Raw genomic sequence first — 10,385 nt, 5'->3', positions numbered from 1 at the left:
CGGAATGGACTGCCGCGGAAAAACCGGACCGGATCCGGCCCCCGAATGGACTGCCGCAGAAAAACCGGACCGGATCTGGGCCGCAAAATGGTCGGCCGCGGAAAAACCGGACTGGATCCGGACCCCGGAACGGCGTGCCGTGGAAAATCCGGACCGGATCCGGCCCCCGGAATGGAGTGCCGCGGAAATACCGGACCGGATCCGGCCCCAGGAATGGCGTGCCGCGGAAAAACCGGACCGGATCTGGGCCGCAAAATGGACTGCCGCGGAAAAACCGGACCGGATCCGGCCACCGGAATGGAGTGCCGTGGAAAAATCGGACCGGATCCGGCCCCCGGAATGGACTGCCGCGGAAAAACCGGACCGCATCCGGCCCCCGGAATGGACTGCCGCTGAAAAACCGGACCAGATCCGGCCACCGGCATGGACTGCCGCAGAATAACCGGACCGGATCCGGGCCGCGGAAAAACCGGACCGGAATCGGCCCCCGGAATGGACTGCCGCGGAAAATCCGGACCGGATCCGGCCCCCGGAATGCAGTGCCGCGGAAAAACCGGACCGGATCCGGTCCCCGGAATGGAGTGCCGCAGAAAAACCGGACCGGATCCGGCCCCCGGAATGCACTGCCGCGGAAAAACCGGACCGGGTCCGGCCCCCGGAATGGCGTGCCGCGGAAAAACCGGACCGGATCCGGCAGCCGGAATGGACTGCCGCGGAAAAACCGGACAGAATCGGGCCACGCAAAAACCGGACCGGATGTGGCCCCCGGAATGGACTGCCGCGGAAAAACCGGACCAGATCCGGACCCCGGAATGGACTGCCGCGGAAAAACCGGACTGGATCCGGCCCCCGGAATGGACTGCCGCGGAAAAACCAGACCAGATCCGGCCACCGGAACGCAGTGCCGCGGAAAAACCAGACCAGATCCGGCCCCCAGAACGCAGTGCCGCGGAAAAACCAGACCGGATCCGGCCCCCAGAATGGACTGCCGCGGAAAAACCGGACCGGATCTGGCCCCCGGAACGCAGTGCCGCGGAAAACCGGACCGGATCCGGCCCCCGGAATGCACTGCCGTGGAAAAACCGGACCGGATCCGGCCCCCGGAATGGCGTGCCGCAGAAAAACCAGACCAGATCCGGCCACCGGAATGGCGTGCCGCAGAAAAATCAGACCAGATCCGGCCACCGGAACGCAGTGCCGCGGAAAAAACAGACCAGATCCGGCCCGCAGAACGCAGTGCCGCGGAAAAACCAGACCGGATCCGGCCCCCGGAATGGACTGCCGCGGAAAAACCGGACTGGATCCGGCCCCTGGATTGGACTGCCGCGGAAAAACCGGACCGGATCCGGCCCCCGGAATGGACTGCCGCGGAAAAATCAGACCGGATCCGGCCCCCGGAATGGACTGCCGCGGAAAAACCGGACAGAAACGGGCCGCGGAAAAACCCGGCCGGATGCGGCCCCCGGAATGGCGTGCCGCGGAAAAACCGGACAGAACCGGGCCACGGAAAAACAGGACCGGATGCGGCCCCCGGAATGGCGTGCCGCGGAAAAACCGGACCGGCTCCGGTGCCCGGAATGGCGTGCCGCGGAAAAACCGGACTGGATCCGGCCCCCGGAATGGCGTGCCACGGAAAAACCAGACCAGATCCGGCCCGCGGAATGGACTGCCACCGAAAAACCAGACCACATCCGGCCCCCGGAACGTAGTGCCGCGGAAAAACCGGACCGGATCCGGCCACCGGAACGCAGTGCCGTGGAAAATCCGGACCGGATCCGGCCCCCGGAACGCACTGCCGCGGAAAAACCGGACCGGATCCGGCCCCCGGAATGGCTTGCCGCGGAAAAACCGGACCAGATCCGGCCACCGGAATGGACGGCCGCGGAAAAACCGGACAGAACCGGGCCGCGGAAAAACCGGACCGGATGCGGCCCCCGGAATGGACTGCCGCGGAAAATCCGGACCGGATCCGGCCCCCGGAATGGACGGCCGCGGAAAAACCGGACCGGATCCGGCCACCGGAATGGACTGCCCCGGAAAATCCGGACCGGATCCGGCCCCCGGAATGGCGAGCCGCGGAAAAACCGGACCGGATCCAGCCCCCGGAATGCCAAGCCGCGCAAAACCCGGACCGGATCTGGGCCGCGGAAAAACCGGACCGGATCCGGCCCGTGGAATGGCGAGCCGCGCAAAACCCGGACCGCATCTGGGCCGCGGAAATACCGGACCGGATCCGGCCCCAGGAATGGACTGCCCCGGAAAAACCGGACCGGATCCGGCCCCCGGAATGGACTGCCCCGGAAAATCCGGACCGGATCCGGCCCCCGGAATGGACTGCCGCGGAAAAACCGGACAGAATCGGGCCGCGGAAAAACCGGACCGGATCCGGCCCCCGGAATGGACTGCCGCGGAAAAACCGGACCAGATCCGGACCCCGGAATGGACTGCCGCGGAAAAACCGGACCGGATCCGGACCCCGGAATGGACTGCCGCGGAAAAACCAGACCAGATCCGGCCACCGGAATGGCGTGCCGCGGAAAATCCGGACCAGATCCGGCCCCCGGAATGGCGTGCCGCAGAAAAACCAGACCAGATCCGGCCACCGGAACGCAGTGCCGCGGAAAAACCGGACCGGATCCGGCCCCCGGAATGGACTGCCGCGGAAAAACCGGACCGGATCTGGCCCCCGGAACGCAGTGCCGTAGAAAATCCGGACCGGATCCGGCCCCCGGAATGGACTGCCCAGGAAAAACTGGACCGGATCCGGCCTCCGGAATGGACTGCCGCGGAAAATCCGGACCGGATCCGGCCTCCAGAATGGAGTGCCCAGGAAAAACCGGACCGAATCCAGCCCCAGGAATGGCGTGTGGCAGAGAAACCGGACCGGATCTGGGCCGCGGAAAAACTGGACCGGGTCCGGCCACCGGAATGGACTGCCGCGAAAAAACCGGACCGGATCCGGGCCGCGGAAAAACCGGACCGGATCCGGCCCCCGGAATGGACTGCCGCAGCAAAATCGTACCGGATCCGGCCCCCGGAATGGACTGCCGCGGAAAAACCGGACCGCATCCGACCCCGGAATGGCGTGCCGCTGAAAAACCGGGCTGGATCCGGCCCCCGGAATGGACTGCCGCGGAAAAACCGGACCGGATCCGGCCCACGGAATGGCGAGCCGCGCAAAACCCGGACCGGATCTGGGCCGTGGAAAAACCGGACCGGGTACGGCCCCCGGAATGGACTGCCGTGGAAAAACTGGACTGGATCCGGCCCCCGGAATGGCGTGCCGCGGAAAAACCGGACCGGATCCGGCCCCCGGAATGGACTGCCGCGGAAAAATCAGACCGGATCCGGCCCCCGGAATGGACTGCCGCGGAAAAACCGGACAGAAACGGGCCGCGGAAAAACCCGGCCGGATGCGGCCCCCGGAATGGCGTGCCGCGGAAAAACCAGACCGGATCCGGTGGCCGGAATGGACTGCCGCGGAAAAACCGGACAGAATCGGGCCGCGGAAAAACCGGACCGGATGCGGCCCCCGGAATGGACTGCCGTGGAAAAACCGGACCGGATCTGGTCCCCGGAATGGCGTGCCGCGGAAAAACCGGACCAGATCCGGCCACCGGAATGGACGGCCGCGGAAAAACCGGACAGAACCGGGCCGCGGAAAAACAGGACCGGATGCGGCCCCCGGAATGGACTGCCGCGGAAAATCCGGACCGGATCCGGCCCCCGGAATGGACTGCCGCGGAAAAACCGGACCGGATCTGGCCCCCGGAACGCAGTGCCGCGGAAAACCGGACCGGATCCGGCCCCCGGAATGCACTGCCGTGGAAAAACCGGACCGGATCCGGCCCCCGGAATGGACTGCCGCGGAAAAATCAGACCGGATCCGGCCCCCGGAATGGACTGCCGCGGAAAAACCGGACAGAAACGGGCCGCGGAAAAACCCGGCCGGATGCGGCCCCCGGAATGGCGTGCCGCGGAAAAACCGGACCGGATCCGGCCCCCGGAATGGACTGCCGCGGAAAAACCGGACAGAATCGGGCCGCGGAAAAGCCGGACCGGATGCGGCCCCCGGAATGGACTGCCGCGGAAAAACCGGACCGGATCTGGTCCCCGGAATGGCGTGCCGCGGAAAAACCGGACCAGATCCTGCCACCGGAATGGACAGCCGCGGAAAAACCGGACAGAACCGGGCCGCGGAAAAACCGGACCGGATGCGGCCCCCGGAATGGACTGCCGCGGAAAATCCGGACCGGATCCGGCCCCCGGAATGGACGGCCGCGGAAAAACCGGACCGGGTCCGGCCACCGGAATGGACTGCCCCGGAAAATCCGGACCGGATCCGGCCCCCGGAATGGCGAGCCGCGGAAAAACCGGACCGGATCCAGCCCCCGGAATGGCAAGCCGCGCAAAACCCGGACCGGATCTGGGCCGCGGAAAAACCGGACCGGATCCGGCCCGTGGAATGGCGAGCCGCGCAAAACCCGGACCGCATCTGGGCCGCGGAAATACCGGACCGGATCCGGCCCCAGGAATGGACTGCCCCGGAAAAACCGGACCGGGTCCGGCCCCCGGAATGGACTGCCGCGGAAAAATCAGACCGGATCCGGCCCCCGGAATGGACTGCCCCGGAAAATCCGGACCGGATCCGGCCCCCGGAATGGACTGCCGCGGAAAAAACGGACAGAATCGGGCCGCGGAAAAACCGGACCGGATGCGGACCCCGGAATGGACTGCCGCGGAAAAACCGGACCAGATCCGGACCCCGGAATGGACTGCCGTGGAAAAACCGGACCGGATCCGGCCCCCGGAATGGACTGCCGCGGAAAAACCAGACCAGATCCGGCCACCGGAATGGCGTGCCGCGGAAAAACCAGACCAGATCCGGCCACCGGAACGCAGTGCCGCGGAAAAACCAGACCAGATCCGGCCCCCGGAACGCAGTGCCGCGGAAAAACCGGACCGGATCCGGCCCCCGGAATGGACTGCCGCGGAAAAACCGGACCGGATCTGGCCCCCGGAACGCAGTGCCATGGAAAATCCGGACCGGATCCAGCCCCCGGAATGGAGTGCCGCGGAAAACCGGACCAGATCCGGCCCCCGGAATGCACTGCCGTGGAAAAACCGGACCGGATCCGGCCCCCGGAATGGACTGCCGCGGAAAAACCGGACCGGGTCCGGCCTCCGGAATGGACTGCCGGGGAAAAACCGGACAGGGTACGGCCCCCGGAATGGACTGCCGCGGAAAAACCGGACCGGATCCGGCCCCCGGAATGGACTGCCGCGGAAAACCGGACCGGATCTGGCCCCCGAATCCACTGCCGCGGAAAAACCGGACCGGATCCGGCCACCGGAATGCACTGCCGCGGAAAAACCGGACCGGAACCGGCCCCCGGAATGGAGTGCCGCGGAAAATCGGACCGGATCCGGACCCCGGAATGGACTGCCGCGGAAAAACCGGACCGGATCCGGCCCCCGAATGGACTGCCGCAGAAAAACCGGACCGGATCTGGGCCGCAAAATGGTCGGCCGCGGAAAAACCGGACTGGATCCGGACCCCGGAACGGCGTGCCGTGGAAAATCCGGACCGGATCCGGCCCCCGGAATGGAGTGCCGCGGAAATACCGGACCGGATCCGGCCCCAGGAATGGCGTGCCGCGGAAAAACCGGACCGGATCTGGGCCGCAAAATGGACTGCCGCGGAAAAACCGGACCGGATCCGGCCACCGGAATGGAGTGCCGTGGAAAAATCGGACCGGATCCGGCCCCCGGAATGGACTGCCGCGGAAAAACCGGACCGCATCCGGCCCCCGGAATGGACTGCCGCTGAAAAACCGGACCAGATCCGGCCACCGGCATGGACTGCCGCAGAATAACCGGACCGGATCCGGGCCGCGGAAAAACCGGACCGGAATCGGCCCCCGGAATGGACTGCCGCGGAAAATCCGGACCGGATCCGGCCCCCGGAATGCAGTGCCGCGGAAAAACCGGACCGGATCCGGTCCCCGGAATGGAGTGCCGCAGAAAAACCGGACCGGATCCGGCCCCCGGAATGCACTGCCGCGGAAAAACCGGACCGGGTCCGGCCCCCGGAATGGCGTGCCGCGGAAAAACCGGACCGGATCCGGCAGCCGGAATGGACTGCCGCGGAAAAACCGGACAGAATCGGGCCACGCAAAAACCGGACCGGATGTGGCCCCCGGAATGGACTGCCGCGGAAAAACCGGACCAGATCCGGACCCCGGAATGGACTGCCGCGGAAAAACCGGACTGGATCCGGCCCCCGGAATGGACTGCCGCGGAAAAACCAGACCAGATCCGGCCACCGGAACGCAGTGCCGCGGAAAAACCAGACCAGATCCGGCCCCCAGAACGCAGTGCCGCGGAAAAACCAGACCGGATCCGGCCCCCAGAATGGACTGCCGCGGAAAAACCGGACCGGATCTGGCCCCCGGAACGCAGTGCCGCGGAAAACCGGACCGGATCCGGCCCCCGGAATGCACTGCCGTGGAAAAACCGGACCGGATCCGGCCCCCGGAATGGCGTGCCGCAGAAAAACCAGACCAGATCCGGCCACCGGAATGGCGTGCCGCAGAAAAATCAGACCAGATCCGGCCACCGGAACGCAGTGCCGCGGAAAAAACAGACCAGATCCGGCCCGCAGAACGCAGTGCCGCGGAAAAACCAGACCGGATCCGGCCCCCGGAATGGACTGCCGCGGAAAAACCGGACTGGATCCGGCCCCTGGATTGGACTGCCGCGGAAAAACCGGACCGGATCCGGCCCCCGGAATGGACTGCCGCGGAAAAATCAGACCGGATCCGGCCCCCGGAATGGACTGCCGCGGAAAAACCGGACAGAAACGGGCCGCGGAAAAACCCGGCCGGATGCGGCCCCCGGAATGGCGTGCCGCGGAAAAACCGGACCGGATCCGGCCCTCGGAATGGACTGCCGCGGAAAAACCGGACAGAATCGGGCCGCGGAAAAACCGGACCGGATGCGGCCCCCGGAATGGACTGCCGCGGAAAAACCGGACCGGATCTGGTCCCCGGAATGGCGTGCCGCGGAAAAACCGGACCAGATCCGGCCACCGGAATGGACGGCCGCGGAAAAACCGGACAGAACCGGGCCGCGGAAAAACCGGACCGGATGCGGCCCCCGGAATGGACTGCCGCGGAAAATCCGGACCGGATCCGGCCCCCGGAATGGACGGCCGCGGAAAAACCGGACCGGATCCGGCCACCGGAATGGACTGCCCCGGAAAATCCGGACCGGATCCGGCCCCCGGAATGGCGAGCCGCGGAAAAACCGGACCGGATCCAGCCCCCGGAATGGCAAGCCGCGCAAAACCCGGACCGGATCTGGGCCGCGGAAAAACCGGACCGGATCCGGCCCGTGGAATGGCGAGCCGCGCAAAACCCGGACCGCATCTGGGCCGCGGAAATACCGGACCGGATCCGGCCCCAGGAATGGACTGCCCCGGAAAAACCGGACCGGGTCCGGCCCCCGGAATGGACTGCCGCGGAAAAATCAGACCGGATCCGGCCCCCGGAATGGACTGCCCCGGAAAATCCGGACTGGATCCGGCCCCCGGAATGGACTGCCGCGGAAAAACCGGACAGAATCGGGCCGCGGAAAAACCGGACCGGATGCGGACCCCGGAATGGACTGCCGCGGAAAAACCGGACCAGATCCGGACCCCGGAATGGACTGCCGCGGAAAAACCGGACCGGATCTGGCCCACGGAATGGACTGCCCCGGAAAAACCGGACCGGGTCCGGCAGCCGGAATGGACTGCCGGGGAAAAACCGGACAGGGTCCGGCCCCCGGAATGGACTGCCGCGGAAAAACCGGACCGGATCCGGCCCCCGGAATGGACTGCCGCGGAAAACCGGACCGGATCTGGCCCCCGAATGCACTGCCGCGGAAAAACCGGACCGGAACCGGCCCCCGGAATGGAGTGCCGCGGAAAATCGGACCGGATCCGGACCCCGGAATGGACTGCCGCGGAAAAACCGGACCGGATCCGGCCCCCGAATGGACTGCCGCAGAAAAACCGGACCGGATCTGGGCCGCAAAATGGTCGGCCGCGGAAAAACCGGACTGGATCCGGACCCCGGAACGGCGTGCCGTGGAAAATCCGGACCGGATCCGGCCCCCGGAATGGACTGCCCCGGAAAAACCGGAACGGATCCGGCCCCTGGAATGGCGTTCCGCGGAAAAACCGGACAGAACCGGGCCGCGGAAAAACCGGACCGGATGCGGCCCCCGGAATGGACTGCCGCGGAAAATCCGGACCGGATCCGGCCCCCGGAATGGACGGCCGCGGAAAAACCGGACCGGATCCGGCCACCGGAATGGACTGCCCCGGAAAATCCGGACCGGATCCGGCCCCCGGAATGGCGAGCCGCGGAAAAACCGGACCGGATCCAGCCCCCGGAATGGCAAGCCGCGCAAAACCCGGACCGGATCTGGGCCGCGGAAAAACCGGACCGGATCCGGCCCGTGGAATGGCGAGCCGCGCAAAACCCGGACCGCATCTGGGCCGCGGAAATACCGGACCGGATCCGGCCCCAGGAATGGACTGCCCCGGAAAAACCGGACCGGGTCCGGCCCCCGGAATGGACTGCCGCGGAAAAATCAGACCGGATCCGGCCCCCGGAATGGACTGCCCCGGAAAATCCGGACCGGATGCGGCCCCCGGAATGGACTGCCGCGGAAAAAACGGACAGAATCGGGCCGCGGAAAAACCGGACCGGATGCGGCCCCCGGAATGGACTGCCGCGGAAAAACCGGACCAGATCCGGACCCCGGAATGGACTGCCGTGGAAAAACCGGACCGGATCCGGCCCCCGGAATGGACTGCCGCGGAAAAACCAGACCAGATCCGGCCCCCGGAATGGCGTGCCGCAGAAAAACCAGACCAGATCCGGCCCCCGGAATGGCGTGCCGCAGAAAAACCAGACCAGATCCGGCCACCGGAACGCAGTGCCGCGGAATAACCAGACCAGATCCGGCCCCCGGAACGCAGTGCCGCGGAAAAACCGGACCGGATCCGGCCACCGGAATGGACTGCCGCGGAAAAACCGGACCGGATCCGGTCCCCGGAATGGAGTGCCGCAGAAAAACCGGACCGGGTCCGGCCCCCGGAATGGCGTGCCGCGGAAAAACCGGACCGGATCCGGCAGCCGGAATGGACTGCCGCGGAAAAACCGGACAGAATCGGGCCGCGCAAAAACCGGACCGGATGTGGCCCCCGGAATGGACTGCCGCGGAAAAACCGGACCAGATCCGGACCCCGGAATGGACTGCCGCGGAAAAACCGGACTGGATCCGGCCCCCGGAATGGACTGCCGCGGAAAAACAAGACCAGATCCGGCCACCGGAATGGCGTGCCGCGGAAAAACCAGACCAGATCCGGCCACCGGAATGGCGTGCCGCAGAAAAACCAGACCAGATCCGGCCACCGGAACGCAGTGCCGCGGAAAAACCAGACCAGATCCGGCCCCCAGAACGCAGTGCCGCGGAAAAACCAGACCGGATCCGGCCCCCAGAATGGACTGCCGCGGAAAAACCGGACCGGATCTGGCCCCCGGAACGCAGTGCCGCGGAAAACCGGACCGGATCCGGCCCCCGGAATGCACTGCCGTGGAAAAACCGGACCGGATCCGGCCCCAGGAATGGCGTGCCGCAGAAAAACCAGACCAGATCCGGCCACCGGAATGGCGTGCCGCAGAAAAACCAGACCAGATCCGGCCACCGGAACGCAGTGCCGCGGAAAAACCAGACCAGATCCGGCCCGCAGAACGCAGTGCCGCGGAAAAACCAGACCGGATCCGGCCCCCGGAATGGACTGCCGCGGAAAAACCGGACTGGATCCGGCCCCTGGATTGGACTGCCGCGGAAAAACCGGACCGGATCCGGCCCCCGGAATGGACTGCCGCGGAAAAATCAGACCGGATCCGGCCCCCGGAATGGACTGCCGCGGAAAAACCGGACAGAAACGGGCCGCGGAAAAACCCGGCCGGATGCGGCCCCCGGAATGGCGTGCCGCGGAAAAACCGGACCGGATCCGGCCCCCGGAATGGACTGCCGCGGAAAAACCGGACAGAATCGGGCCGCGGAAAAACCGGACCGGATGCGGCCCCCGGAATGGACTGCCGCGGAAAAACCGGACCGGATCTGGTCCCCGGAATGGCGTGCCGCGGAAAAACCGGACCAGATCCGGCCACCGGAACGGACGGCCGCGGAAAAACCGGACAGAACCGGGCCGCGGAAAAACCGGACCGGATGCGGCCCCCGGAATGGACTGCCGCGGAAAATCCGGACCGGATCCGGCCCCCGGAATGGACGGCCGCGGAAAAACCGGACCGGATCCGGCCACC

The sequence above is a fragment of the Phalacrocorax aristotelis genome, chromosome 27 (assembly GCF_949628215.1).
Source record: "Phalacrocorax aristotelis chromosome 27, bGulAri2.1, whole genome shotgun sequence".
Lineage (NCBI taxonomy): Eukaryota > Metazoa > Chordata > Aves > Suliformes > Phalacrocoracidae > Phalacrocorax > Phalacrocorax aristotelis.
Note: the sequence above shows the minus strand (reverse complement) of the source record.